The sequence below is a fragment of the Megalobrama amblycephala genome, linkage group LG5 (genome assembly GCF_018812025.1).
Source record: "Megalobrama amblycephala isolate DHTTF-2021 linkage group LG5, ASM1881202v1, whole genome shotgun sequence".
NCBI lineage: Eukaryota > Metazoa > Chordata > Actinopteri > Cypriniformes > Xenocyprididae > Megalobrama > Megalobrama amblycephala.
The window spans coordinates 40,396,484-40,411,870 of NC_063048.1; the positions used below are offsets into that span (position 1 = coordinate 40,396,484).

At 38.0% G+C, this 15,387-nt stretch overlaps 1 long non-coding RNA gene across 2 annotated transcripts in view; it reads left to right on the forward strand.

Annotated features, from left to right (window-relative positions):
- LOC125269360 overlaps positions 1-15,387 on the forward strand; it is a 29,437-nt gene that overhangs the window by 9,346 nt on the left and 4,704 nt on the right. The window lies entirely within an intron of this gene.

Consider the following 15,387-nt stretch of genomic DNA (forward strand, 5'->3'; position numbering starts at 1 on the left):
TTTGTAAATTAATATGGTTTCTGAATTTTTAATATCTTTGCAAATATGATGGATCCACTTTTTGAAAAAAGTTGACATTTTGAAAAACACTTTTACCACAGGGTGGATTACTTTCCACAACCAGCGTTTCTGACTCACTGTAGAGCTGAATGGACTGACTGAGCCCTGATTGAGCACAGTACTCTCTGCAATTTGAATCAATCGAGTGTGGTTTAATTTCCGTTCCACTGGTTTGGGCATCTTCTGATCTGGTTCTTTGTTGGCTGCCGTTTTAGTTGCTAATCAAGCGCTAATCACATGTTAGCGCACTAACAGATCAGGAGAGCTTTTCTCAGGTCAACATTTTAAGGGCCCATTTGTCTTTTAAAATTAGAATCAATGTTAAACAGAGACCTCACTTTTCTTAGTGGCCCCTAGTTATTATTAGCCTAATCTTTCTCCAGGAGGAAATAAGAGGGGGTTTTATTTACCATGCCTGTTGCATCAAAGTAAAAAAAATATATGAAGAAATATTCTGGAATGCTGAATGTCTGAGAACCTTCTATCTCTATGGAAACCGTTGCTCAACACAAACAAATGCTGATTCGCTCTCCAGACGTGAAAAGAAAAGAAACGTTTTCCCAAAGGAAAGAGTTGGACCAAAGGGTTCCTCTGGTGGGTTTATGTGGGAACTCTTTCAGACCACTGAAGAATTCAGCCAAGTCAAAGAATAGCAGAGCAGCTGCTTTATCTATCGCAGGACATTGGGCATATTCCAGTCTGCCTGTCAGTCTTTTTTATAGCATTTATCAATGTATTTACTGCTTCTACAAAACTTGACAGAGAAAAACTAATAAAAGACTAATATTAGAGTCTCATTGACATTTTTTTTACCTTTTTATGGCAAGGCAAGGTTAATTTAGGTTGTAAATAAAATCCTAATAATACTTATATTAATAATTAATGATATTTGTAAAATAATACTTTGAAACTGTACGAAACAAAAAGAATACAAAGAGTACATTTAAAAAAAAATTGGATTTGGATGGTGTTTTAATCTTTTTATTATGGGCAGTCTTATGTGTTATTATGGTTGAGGGGCTGCAAAGGCGTGTCTGTACAGTGCTGACGTCAAAACCTGGAAGACTAATTCGCTGCTGATTACATTGAGATTTGAGATTTCCTATAGGGTTTTATAATGTGTTTTTTCAATTTATGAAGTCTGTGGTAAACATAACTTGATGATACTTTGGCGTTTTGTTCTACAATTTACACTGCACACACTCACACCCTAAATTTTCTTAACTAGTTAATTATTAGAAACATTAATATTAAACTATTTTAAGTGCACCTGCACCTTGCATGGTGCATGGCATGTCCGAATTCTCTTTTGCTAGTTTAACAGTGGAAAAAATGGTCAGGAGCATGATCCAAATTGGTTGTATTTAGTCTCTTAATGAGTCATGGGTGTGTTTTGGGCGTAATGTGAGGTAAACCAGATCAGAGTGCCATCTCTCATTCCCTTTAAAAGCCAGGTGCGCCTGCACCATGGCGGATTGCTATTTACATGGTGGAATTTGCAAGTGGAAAAACTGAACACTTCTCCAAAGAGGAGTCTTTTAAAATGTTTGTGTGCTGCTGCACATCCCTGTGTGTGTAACAAGCAAAGCGCATGCACGTTGTGCACCCCCCTATAGGAGCATATTACTAACGCAACCTTTAAATAAAAAAAATTATAATAATAATAAATAATGTGCCATTGACTTTAGACCAGGTTTTTGTTGGTCAATGGCGCAATTGTTTTCAGTTGCCTCAAAATAGCAACACGCCAACAATGCATACACACCTCGTTTTCAGACCAGCACGGCCATGGGTGAACAGATGGGTGTGAGTACATTTGCTATTTAAATAACGATAACTGCATCGGACTGAAACTAGCAAAAAACACTTGCGTAGCACCTGGCGTCACATTGCGGTGGGTGTATGATAGGGCCCTTTTTTTTTTTTTTTATAAAATAATCCCCACACCTTCAAAATATGCATTTTTCGATATGAGTGTGTGTAATTTATGATGTTGAGCAAAACTTTCAAGTATTGTCACGTTATGTTTACCACAGACCTTATTTTACTCATAAATTGAAAAAAGCCATTATAAAATTCCATAGGAATATCTTGAGGAAATCAGTGGCGGGTTTTGATGTCATCTCTCCAGCTCTCTATACTGTTGCTATAGAATTATGAATATTTTTTAGGGTGTTGCTATTCATTTGCTAAAATATTTAAATGCTGCGTTGAAAATGGACAAACCCAGCAATTGGGTGGTTTCAACCCAGCGGTTGGGTTAAATGTTTGCCCAACGTGCTGGGCGGTTTTCCAGTCTGCCTGTCAGTCCTTTTTTTTTATAGTATTTATCAATGTATTTACTGCTTCTACAAAACTTGACAGAGAAAAAAACTCAATAAAAGACTAATATTAGAGTCTCATTGACATTTTAGACCTTTTTATGACAAGGCTAGTTAAGTTGGAAAAAACCTAATGATACTTATATTAATAATTAATGATAATGATAATGATATTTGATATCCGTTTTAACCCAGCGGTTGGGTTAAATGTTTGCCCAACGTGCTGGGCAGTTTTATTTAACCCAACTATTTTTTTTAAATTTCTTAATGGCTGGCTTAAAATGAACCCCAAATAGGTTGAATATTAAAAATCAGACACATAATTACTAGAGGCAACAATAATAATCAAAAGGTGAACATTTATTAATGAGCAATTTAATAAATGTTTGTTATTTAGTTATTATTCATTAAACTTATTAACAAATGTTCATTTATTAATTTATTTATTTATTAAACATATTAATAAATGTTAATTTCCAACATACTTTGGGTTCATTTTAAGCAAGCAATACAGTAATTTTTAAACAATAGTCTATAGTTGAGTTAAATCAAACTAAACCAGCCCAGTTGCTGGGTTTGTCCATATTTAACCCAACTTGGGTTGTTTTGAACCCAGCTTTTTTTAGAGTGTAGGGTAAGCAGTGTATGATGTTGTATTAACAGGGTGTTGCCTCTTTGGCTGCTGTACACTTATTGGTTTTGGACTTGATGAAGAGTGCTGGTTTGGCATAGATCATGTCTTCCCATGATTTTGAGGTTATTCTACAAAGAAGTCTTAAAAGAAAAATGTCCGTGAACTCCCGTTTGTCACTTTATTACTGTGTCTAAATCAGTGTGTCAACCATTTCAGTGCATAACTGAAGAACAGATGAGGAACATCAAACTGAAAGACTACAGGAATGGAAAAGAGTCTGGGTTGGATTAATGGTGGGAATGCAGCCCAGTTTAGATGCTGAGATGGAGAGGCAAACACATAACAGGAAGTTCGGTGACAAAAGAAAGGAAAGACTGAGGGAGAACTGAGGAAGGGTCAGAATTGTCACATAATCAGTTTAACAGCTTTTTCTCATTTGTTCAATGAAAGAAGGAAATTATGGTATATGCTGGTTGTCTTCAACTGGATTGTTTTAATGTAGTATGCCATTGCTGTTCATCTTTGCAATGATTAAGTTGCCTTCATAGTCTTTGATGTGCTGTTTTCAACACAGATTCTTCAGAATGTCAGCTTTGTCAGAATGTCAGTGTCCAGTTTTGTGTATACTCTGTCTTTAGCCTGTCCAACCATCTACTATAAGCTTTGCAAAGTCATGCAAATGCTGTCAGAAAGTTCAGTTGTTGTAGTCTTTGAGCAAGTATGCTTCAATAGACCTTGAAGGCCAGCCACTGTCAGCAACCTTGTGTGCCTTAAAAATGGTTTGTGTTTCATAATGCGGGACATATAATTGATTCAGCACAGCACATTCCATGAATACACTTAGATGTCCCATGACTTCTTTTAAAGCATTAAATTCCTCACAAAGATTCCTTAAAATTGTGTCATTCAAGAAGTAAGACATTTGACCCTTATTTTGCACCCTTTTTTATTTTTGGAATATTGCAATATTTCATGTAAATGATTTATCCATGCACATTTTTTAAAATCCATGTGCCCTCGTAATCCTCCATCAAAATATCTTCTCCTCCCTCTTGCAACAACATCTTTTCTCTGGCGGGACAACCTGTCACTGAAATGAGATCATAGCAATAGCAAACCACAACCATCCAACGATCCAATCAAGTGCAAAACATTTTTTCTCGTTCAAAAAGTCGTTCCACTCAGATATATGTCACACTAGGGAAGAAAAGGCTATCACAACTTCCGCTTCATGCCAACTTTAATTTGCACCTTATTTGTGGAAAATGCCACACATTAAGCTCAAAGCAAGACTCTGAAGTCTCACCATTGTAAACAAAACCCCCCAGACCAAATCGAAAGATCAAACCAAAAAGAGAAAATCCACTTTAAGAGATGTCAGACATGGTATTAGTTTTGGATTAGGCTTTTTTAAAATTATTATTATTGTGTGTTCTCATGTTTCCATTTTTCTACCCGGTTTCCTCAGTAAATGTTTTTCAATTGTTTTTTAAAAGTCTGACTCCCTAAGTTTGACAATAGTCAAACAGTTCCAGCTTGAGAAATGAAAAGACAAAGAGATCAGCATATGGAGGAGTCTTATATGTTTGGCTTAACTGCACAGAACTGTTCAGCATTACTGTCAGATCTCAGAGTGTGGTCATCTACAGTATGTGATTTTTCCATGAAACAGATCCATTACACTCCAAACTAGGGATATTTGTACCTCAAGGAGTACTTGTTCCAATTAAATAAAAAAATATAATTCCAATAAAAATAGTACTTTAAAAGGTACAATATGTAATATTTTTGCATTAAAATATGCAAAACAATGTAATATATTTTGTTGACTTGTGTACTTACTAGGGACTGCTATAAATAATAAATTCTCGATTCACGATACAATGTTTACATGCACCAATTTTCATCAATCCGAATGAATTGAATCCGATTGCAGATCTGTTACATGTACTCTAAACATTGTAATCTGATTCAAATATCTGTTTATATGTTTTTTTATACATTCCAATTCCAATTCCAAACCAGATTCCAAAAAAGTTGGGACACTGTACAAATTGTGAATAAAAAAGGAAAGCAATAATTTACAAATCTTATAAACTTATATTTTATTCACAATAGAATATAGATAACATATCAAATGTTGAAAGTGAAACATTTTGAAATGTCATGCCAAATATTGGCTCATTTTGGATTTCATGAGAGCTACACATTTCAAAAGAGTTGGGACAGGTAGCAATAAGAGGCCGGAAAAAGTTAAATGTACATATAAGGAACAGCTGGAGTACCAATTTGCAACTTATAAGGTCAATTGGCAACATGATTGGGTATAAAAAGAGCCTCTCAGAGTGGCAGTGTCTCTCAGAAGTCAAGATGGGCAGAGGATCACCAATTCCCCCAATGCTGCAGCGAAAAATAGTGGAGCAATATCAGAAAGGAGTTTCTCAGAGAAAAATTGCAAAGAGTTTGAAGTTATCATCATCTACAATGCATAATATCATCCAAAGATTCAGAGAATCTGGAACAATCTCTGTGCGTAAGGGTCAAGGCCGGAAAACCATACTGGATGCCCATGATCTTCGGGCCCTTAGACGGCACTGCATCACATACAGGAATGCTACTGTAATGGAAATCACAACATGGGCTCAGGAATACTTCCAGAAAACATTGTCGGTGAACACAATCCACCGTGCCATTCGCCGTTGCCGGCTAAAACTCTATAGGTCAAAAAAGAAGCCATGTCTAAACATGATCCAGAAGCGCAGGCGTTTTCTCTGGGCCAAGGCTCATTTAAAATGGACTGTGGCAAAGTGGAAAACTGTTCTGTTCTGTTGGAAAACTGGGACGCCATGTCATCCGGACTAAAGAGGACAAGGACAACCCAAGTTGTTATCAGCGCTCAGTTCAGAAGCCTGCATCTTTGATGGTATGGGGTTGCATGAGTGCGTGTGGCATGGGCAGCTTACACATCTGGAAAGGCACCATCAATGCTGAAAGGTATATCCAAGTTCTAGAACAACATATGCTCCCATCCAGACGTCATCTCTTTCAGGGAAGGCCTTGCATTTTCCAACATGACAATGCCAGACCACATACTGCATCAATTACAACATCATGGCTGCGTAGAAGAAGGATCCGGGTACTGAAATGGCCAGCCTGCAGTCCAGATCTTTCACCCATAGAAAACATTTGGCGCATCATAAAGAGGAAGATGCGACAAAGAAGACCTAAGACAGTTGAGCAACTAGAAGAACATTCCTATTCCTAAACTTGAGCAACTTGTCTCCTCAGTCCCCAGACGTTTGCAGACTGTTATAAAAAGAAGAGGGGATGCCACACAGTGGTAAACATGGCCTTTTCCCAACTTTTTTGAGATGTGTTGATGCCATGAAATTTAAAATCAACTTATTTTTCCCTTAAAATGATACACTTTCCCAGTTTGAACATTTGATATGTCATCTATGTTGTATTCTGAATAAAATATTGAAATTTGAAACTTCCACATCATTGCATTCTGTTTTTATTCACAACTTGTACAGTGTCTCAACTTTTTTGGAATCGGGTTTGTAAAGCTCTGCGTGTGACGTCTTATCAATCACACTTGCGGAGACAACCATGGATGTGACACCAACAGAGCTCATCGTTATTTTTGCCCTGTTGGCATACACATTCATAAATCTTTACAACTAAAGACATGAACGTGAACTTGCACACTGCATAATGCGTGTCAACATTGCACTGTGCATATGCCCCAGTGACTTCTGAATACGACTGAGAAAGTAGTTGGATTCAAGCATTTACATGGTCATTTTTTGCTGTTGGATCAGATTAGAAAAGGAATAAACCACCCCTTCCAATCCGATCGAAATTTCATTTGGATTGAGCTCAGTCGGATTGATTAAGGTGTTTACATGAATGTTTTTCAATCTGATTGAGCCGTCAGTCCGATTACAAATGGATTATTTGGGTGCATGTAAATGTGGAATCCGTCACTGCGACATCAATCTATGTCTTTGTTATTGTTTTAAATAAGCGACCTCTTACATACACTGCCTTTAAACAATTAAAATAAACATAACTTTTAAAAAAGTAATAATTTTGATAAATGTAAAGGAAACAAAAAACAAGTCAACTGGTCATTATCACAAAGTAGACCCTGACAGGATGATCAGGATCCTGAGTGGTGATGAAAAAATTTGGTTGTGCTCACACAGCCCTGAACAAAGAGAGCAATGAGTCAGACTCACAAACATGCAAACCCTCTGGACTTCAGTCCTTATTACTGCAGGGTGCCATCTTCTCAGATCTCTCTTTTATATTCACCAGTTTGATATGTCTGCCAGCTCACCTTTGCAGTGGGACGATGACGGCGGAAACGTGAGATAGGGGTTCAGTGTTTAGGTAATGCAGTCTGGGCTGTTAATGTATCAGGGCTATTTGACTTGCATTCAGCTCTCTTTTATCATTGCTGACATTGTGAAAATCAGGGCTTACGGTGCTAAATATCAGTAATGTGTTTTTCCCTACAGGCTGGAATGAGACGGATACAAAAGGAAGGGAATTTCCCATTATGCACCAAGCATTCAAATCCCAGTAACACATGTGGCATCAAGGCTGCGCTTGCAGATTAAGAAAGAAATTTGGACTTATAAACATGAAATGTTTTCAGGCCAGTGCGGATGCACATCTGTGTATCATTACGAGAGGAAAGAAAAGAAAACACACTGAACAATGAAAGAGACTATTTAATAATATACAATAAAAGATTGTTTTAGGCAGGTCAGTGCTGAAGGCTTTGACATGTGTGACAGTGATGGATAGAGATATCATTGACATTGCATTGATTTTACAGTCAAAGGATTTTATTTGTTGAATTACAGATGCATGGAGAGTTTTTCTGCATGTCAAGTAAAGTGCTACTTCATAAGGAGCCGGTAATGTTTTATTAAAAGCAGACATTGCATTCACCCTACGCTTGACATTTAACAATTTAATTATCTGGGATAAACACATGCAGTTAGTTAATGTGCAAATTCTACGGGAGCCATATGATGATTTCATTCAGGATCCGTTTGGCAAAAAGGCTGATAAGGCATAAAGGCTACAATTCATTTTGATTATTTTTGGGGGCATAAAGTAAAAAATATCAGGGTGATACAACTATCCTGATATAATGAAGAAAAAAGCCCAATTAAAAAGTTGAAATTCTTGAAAATGTGGTACAACCAACAAAGTCATGTGGTACAACTAACATGCAAAATATGAGTAAACAAAAACAGAAAATTATATTATAGAAAAGGCCCCTGTAGACCCACATGGCTGTGTCAAGGTAAGTTCGAGTTGTAAATGTCATGTGGTGCAACCCTTCAAAAAGCATAATATTTACGAATGAATAATAATCCATGGTATTTGTAAAAACCACATTTGTACATTGATAATTGTATTTGGAAATGCAGTATAAAACTACTCATTCATAATCATTAATTATGTGTATTAAATACATTATATTTCTTCATTGAAAATATACAATAAAATATATAAAGGCGCGTTTCCACCGCAGGAACTTTCCCAAGGAACTACCTCTTTGAGGTGGTACTCGGTGTGTTTTGACTGCAGGGACCAGGGTCTAAAGGAAGTTCTGGGCAAAAATTCCCCCCTCAGAAAGTCCCTGCTCATGAGGTAGTATTTTTTCAAAGTTCAGGAATTTTGGGGGGTGAGACTTGGGTGCTGAACATGCTGATTGGTTGACTTCATGTAGCATTTTAGTTTTGTGTGTGTCCCCTTAAATGCAAATGAATGGCTGCTCCTGGCCTCCCTTCCAGAAGAGGGCGGAGCTTTAACAGCTCGTGCTTCGGTTGCTCAACAACAACAAAGCTGGAGAATCTCACGCAGACAAAATGAGGATTGTCAGTAACGGTGTTCAGCCTTACATTGTTCAAACCGGAGTCGACACTGATGGAGAGACTCAGGAAGAAGTTACAACTTTTAGACATTTCTGAATGGTTAGTGGATAAATTTATGTAGTTGCTGTGGAGTTGATTCAACTCATCGACTAGCATGTGCCGTCATGTTAATCTTTTGTGAAAAACCCCTATGGACTAAACATAGTGTACCTGTTTTCCAAACAGAGCCATACACACCAGGCAAACGTTTATGATTGCTATCAAATGCTGTGAATGGTCTAATATTTTTTCCAGAAAAATGCTTTTTTTTTTTTTTTTTTTAGCAATCAAGTTTGTCAGAAACAACATGCAGGCTATCCAAGCTAAAGACTCTAAATAGTGTTCAGTGCTCGTCTGTGCATCCAACGACAGAACAGTTAGCATGCTTTGCCTGAACCTTTGCCATGGTGTTAGAACTGGTACACAGCTTTCGCTTGCGGAAAAAAATGACAGTGCCGTGGGTGGAAACGTGCAGATTAAGGGTTGGTAATATTATAATAAGATCCCCTTCCTACGTCACAAGGGGAGCGAAATCTGAGTGGCTTGTTTTTTTCACATGCTTGCAGAGAAAATCTTGCCAAAACAAAGTTACTGGGTTGTCCTTTTTCACGTTTTCTGGGTTGGTAGATGCACCGGGGACCTGATTGTAGCACTTAAACACAGAAAAAGTCTGATTTTCATGATATGTCCTATTTAAGCTTTTATGCGGAGGACGAAATCCAGCGGGAACTGGAATGTCGCGCACTGTCCTACGTCACTGGACTAACCTTCACGGTACTTTAGACCGCGATGGAAACGCATACAGCAACAGGTCTGGGGGAAAAAAGTTCCTGGGACAAATTGTTCCAGGTAATTTCGGTGGAAACACGCCTTATGATACAAAATGCTGCAGGGGGCCTGACTCAATCTTTTCCAATGCTTTATGTGACTGAGCAATCACAGGTTGACAGAAATTTGTGTTTCAGTGGTAAAAATGTGGGTGAGGCTAGATGTGTTGGGTATTGTGTAATGTAGGTGTAGTGTAATATTACAATTGTGTAATGACTGATGTATGTCAATGTTTTATGTTGTATGCTGAAGTGCAGCATGATGTCATCAAAATCATTGAATGGCGGAAGTGAGAGACTGTACATTTTAAATGAATTTTGTCATTGTTTTGGAGCACATTAGCAATAACAGTAAACCTAACATATCCATACTAAAAGCCAAAAAACTTCCATTTTGATTTCAGGGAGACTTTAACCTCAAAACTCAGGATAGATCTGGGAAGATGTATATATTATTGCTAAAAATAAATTGCTACTTCTTTCTATGAAGTCTTCCAGAGCACTACATGGAAAAAAAAAACTGGTATATGAAGAATCATATCTTATCATTCTATTGAGTCTAACTTCACTAAATGCTTTAGCAGGAATCTGTGAAATTATTCAATTCAATGAAGACGACCTCAGTCAACCCTGAGATGACATAATAGGTACTTTTGAAAGTGATTTTGGTCCTAGATGTAATTTAGTAACCTATTCAAAGTCCACATACCACAGTCCCTTTATTTAGGTGAAAACCATCTGGTGGATGAATCTATGGGATTTTCACTGTATAGGAAAATCTCTGTTTCAGAAATAAGACTAAGCAAACACTCATTCAGAGCATGTTGAAAGATAATATTAAGAATAGGTGCAGATTTTTCCACTTTTTTTGTGTTTCCACCCATTTATGCCCAGTGCCGCCCATGGGTCTGGCCTTTATTCCAGGGCAATGTGATGATGAACTATGTAAACCTTCCTGACAACAGCCAAACTGTTCCAAGTTGAGAAATGAAATGTGCAGCAGACATTAGCCATCTGGTGGATGAATTTATACTTTTTCCCACACAGAACTAGAAGAGGAAATTAAAAGCGTTAATGTTTATTTAAAAGTACATTCAAAAATATACATGTTAATTGAAAGCCTTTATTCTGCACCACAAAGTGTTTACTAGTTTTACCCCAAAGAAATGAGTAGTATTTTTACAAGTATGTCTAAATGATGCTCTATCTAAGATTGTGTTGCAATTTTGGCTGTTTTTATTTATTTTCACATCACAGAGGCTGGGTTTTTTTTGTTTTGTTTTTGAATAGTTTGTTTCCAGTCATGGAGTTGAGTGAGTTTGAAGCATTTGGGAATGGACCGGAAGTGTGTCCCGGTAACCAAATTGCTCCCTTGTGTAGGGCAGGAGCCACTGTCCAGAACTGCAGTAGGATCTTACCAAATTTGGATGAAGAAATTATAGCCTATAGGAATGCTCAAAACACTATGACATAATCTGCTGAAAGGCTACAGTTTGCAAAGGAAGTTTCGACAGAAAAAACGTTTAAAGGAATGTACACTACTGCAGTGTTTTGATTAGCACAGTGGTTGAGAGACCTCAGCCTGGGGGGATTTTTAGCACCTTTACATGATGGATGCAATGCAGCTTTACAGGTTCTCAAGGTGTAGGCAGAAACTGTAATGGCTGCTCCAGCTATGTTTCGCAATGATGTCATGGTGAAACTTCACAGCAACCAACTCTCAGTCAAGTACCATGTGTGTACAATTATTACTCTTCCTGTGGTTATATACAGTGGCCCCAGAAAGTATACGGACAATAATGTCACACTTAAAAATTAATGAATTTAATTGCATTAGATAACAACATTGGTAAACTGGCAGAATATCAAGTGGCATTTGCAAACAAATGATGTTAAAGGGGACAAAATCTGACTTTTTCCATGTTTAAGTGCTATAATCGGGTCCTTGGTGCATCTACCAGCCCAGAAAATGTGAAAAAGGACAACCTAGTAACTTTGTTTTATCAAAAGCCTTTCTCTGCAAGCATGTGAAAAAACAACATATTACCACCCCTTTATCTGCACGTTTCCACCCACAGCGCCGCCATTTACTTTTTGCAAGTGACAACGGTAATGCCATGGCAAAAGTTCAGGCAAAGCATGCTAACTGTTCTGTTGTTGGCTGCACAGACGAGCACAGAACACTATTTAGAGTCCCAGTCTCAGAGAAGACAAGAAAGCAGTGGATTTATTTAATTTTCAATGGAAATCCCCCAGGGCTGCTTTAGAGAAGAGGAAGAGTTGTTGTAGTAGTGTGTTGTTGTCATGCCGTCATTTTACGCCGGACTGCTTCATAAACGAGGGTCAATTCAACGCTGGATTTGCACAAAAGATTAACATGATGGCACATGCTAGTGGATGAGTTGAATCAACTCCACAGCAACTACATAAATTTATCCACTAACCGTTAAGGAACATCCAGATGCATTTTAAAAGTTGTAACTTCTTCCTGAGTCTCTCCATCAGTGTCGACTCCGGTTTGAACAATGTAAGGCTGAACACCGTTACTGACAATCCTCATTTTGGCTGCGTGAAATTCTCCAGCTTTGTTGTTGTTGTTGAGCAACCGAACCTGAGCTGTTAAAGCTCCGCCCTCTTCTGGAAATGTCCTTTGAAATGTCAAAAATCATAACACACCCACAATATTTCAACAAGATGACAGCATTCAGTGACAGTTAAAAGCGTTTACGTCAATGAATTGCATTGCATTTTGATGGCTTAGTCATTAGTAGCTTTAAAAGCTGTTTTATGGCATTGAATAATGAAGGTGCTGTTATCTGAAAACAAACACGCCACAGGATCAATGAGAAGATTTAAAAGAGTGCGAGTTTGACATTCACAGCTGTAAACACGCTGAATATGAATGTACAGTTATCACGGCATCATAAATCTTCTATTCTACAGCTTTGATTTGTGTGTAGAGGTTATCCGCTCTTCTGTTTTTATTATAATTGTATTTACAAAGAGAGTGTCCTGTTAAAACATGATTTCTAAGGAACTACACTCTTCACATTTGCTGTTGGGCGGCATCACCATGATAGTGCCTATCATCGCACTTTGGTCAGGCTGAATTGTGGGTTTTTGAAGCAAACAACCCACCCTGTCCCGTTGCTATACACATCACAGGACATGGTCACATTTCCAGCTGTTTTGAGCTAACAGTATTGTAAGCATCTGACGAAATATCCAGTAAAGCAATCTATCCGGTCAGATGGGAAATGTTTAGATCAATGGTATGAGGGTGATGTCATAATTTGGGGACACTGGAAACCTGGTCTCTTTGAAGATGTTTTAAAACACCAATTAATAACATCAATTCATACAGGTAATACCTGCAACTTTCAACATCTATATTGCTGCAGTGATATTTCAGAACCTCTGGAATGTTATATTGACCGATCACCATTCAGGTCCAGTTGCATTTACCATTGTTTGGTGAATTTTCGTGGGCAAAATCATTATTTCAATAGGAATCCATTCGATAAGGGATTTTGCGTGAGATCAGATGATTTCCTCACTCAGATTTCACAGTAGGTTAACACAAGTTGGTCATACAAATTTGGCAAGTTGACCAGGGGTGATTCAAGGATTTCAATATTAGGGGGGCTCAGTCAGACCCCAATGAGGGAATATTTAGGGGACAATCCACGGCTAGATGTGCATTAAAGGATTTGAATGCATGACTTTGAGGCATTTAAGGATTAAGTCACTTTCAAATGCAAATTACCCCAAGCTTTACTCACCCTCAAGCCATCCTAGGTGTATATGACTTTCTTTTTTCAGATGAACACAATCGGAGATGTATTAATAAATATCCTGACGCATCCGAGCTTTATAATGGCATTGAGCGAGAAGAAACTGTCACCATCCACATCCATCTATCATAAATGTACTCCACACGGCTCCAGGGGGTTAGTAAAGGCCTTCTGAAGCGATGCGTTTGTGTAAAAAAAAAAATCCATATTTAACAAGTTATGGAGTAAAATATCTAGCTTCCGCCAGACCGCCTTCCATATTCAACTTACGGAAAAAACGGAACTGCCGTCATGTCAATTAAGCCTTTTCTGTAAGTTGAATAGGGAAGGCGTAGGATGTAGCGTAAGCTTTTTGAACTGTGGGAATTTTACACTTTCTTCGTAAGCTGAATATGGAAGGCAGTCTGGCAGAAACTAGATATTTTACTTCATAACTTGTTAAATATGGATTTTTATTATTTTTTTTACACGAATGCATTGCTTCGCTTCAGAAGGCCTTTATTAAGCCCCTGGAGCCGTGTGTCATTTGGTAATGCTCACTGCCATAATGAAGCTTGGATGCATCAGGATATTTAAATAATGTATCTAAAAGAAGAAAGTCACCTAGAATGGCTTGAGGGTGAGTAAAGCTTGGGGTAATTTTCATTTGAAAGTGAACTAATCCTTTAAAACAGTAGCCATTTGCTTCAACTAGACGGAAAATACTACACTAAGGGTGCTTTCACACTTGGTTCGATTGCCTGGACCGAACCCGAGTTCGATTGCTCCCCCCTCCCCCTGCCCCCACTGGACTGTGTTCACATTATATTATTTGGGTCCGACCCGCGGTTCGTTTGCGCCATCAAAGCAGCAGCTGTTTACTCCGTTGCTTAGTAACGACGGCGCAGGAGAAGGCGGCAAAATGCATAACGTTGCTCTCCTCACTTTTCATATTTTTGTTTTGGAACCGTTGGTTTTGTTCATAACGACACTTGCCTCTATCTGCCGCGACTGTAGTACGCTGTGAAGGTGAGCAGAAATAAGAAAGGCTACACTACAGGTCTCTGCTTGCACGTCAGTCACGCTCGTTGGGAAAGCGAGTGAAACACACGCACAAACAAACATTTTTATCAAATAATACGCCATTAATAGCGGTTCACTTCCGCAATTTGGTACGTTTGCATTCATATCAGAAGCGAACCTACTGGAGTTCACTTGAACCGCACCCCAGACCACCCTTTTTAAAGGTGTAATCGAACGTTTTTTTACAAGATGTAATATAAGTCTAATAAGGTGTCCCCTGAATGTGTCTGTGAAGTTTCAGCTCAAAATACCCCATAGATTTTTTTAAAAATATTTTTTTTTAACTGCCTATTTTGGGGCATAATTAGAAATGCGCCGATTCAGGGCTGCTGCCCCTTTAATTGCTTGCGCTATCCTCTAATCGCGTAAGTACAGTGTTTATTTGGATGTTTACATTTGATTCTGAATGAGTTTTAGGCTGTGCTCCGTGGCTAAAGCTAACATTACACACTGTTGGAGAGATTTATAAAGAATGAAGTTGTGTTTATGAATTATATAGACTGCAAGTGTTTAATAATGAAAATAACGACGGCTCTTGTCTCCGTGAATACAGTAAGAAACGATATAACTTTAACCACATTTAACAGTACATTAGCAACATGCTAACGAAACATTTAGAAAGACAGTTTACGAATATCACTAAAAATATCATGTAATATGGATCATGTCAGTTATTATCGCTCCATCTGCCATTTTTCGCTATTGTTCTTGCTTGCTTACCTAGTCTGATGATTCAGCTGTGCACAGATC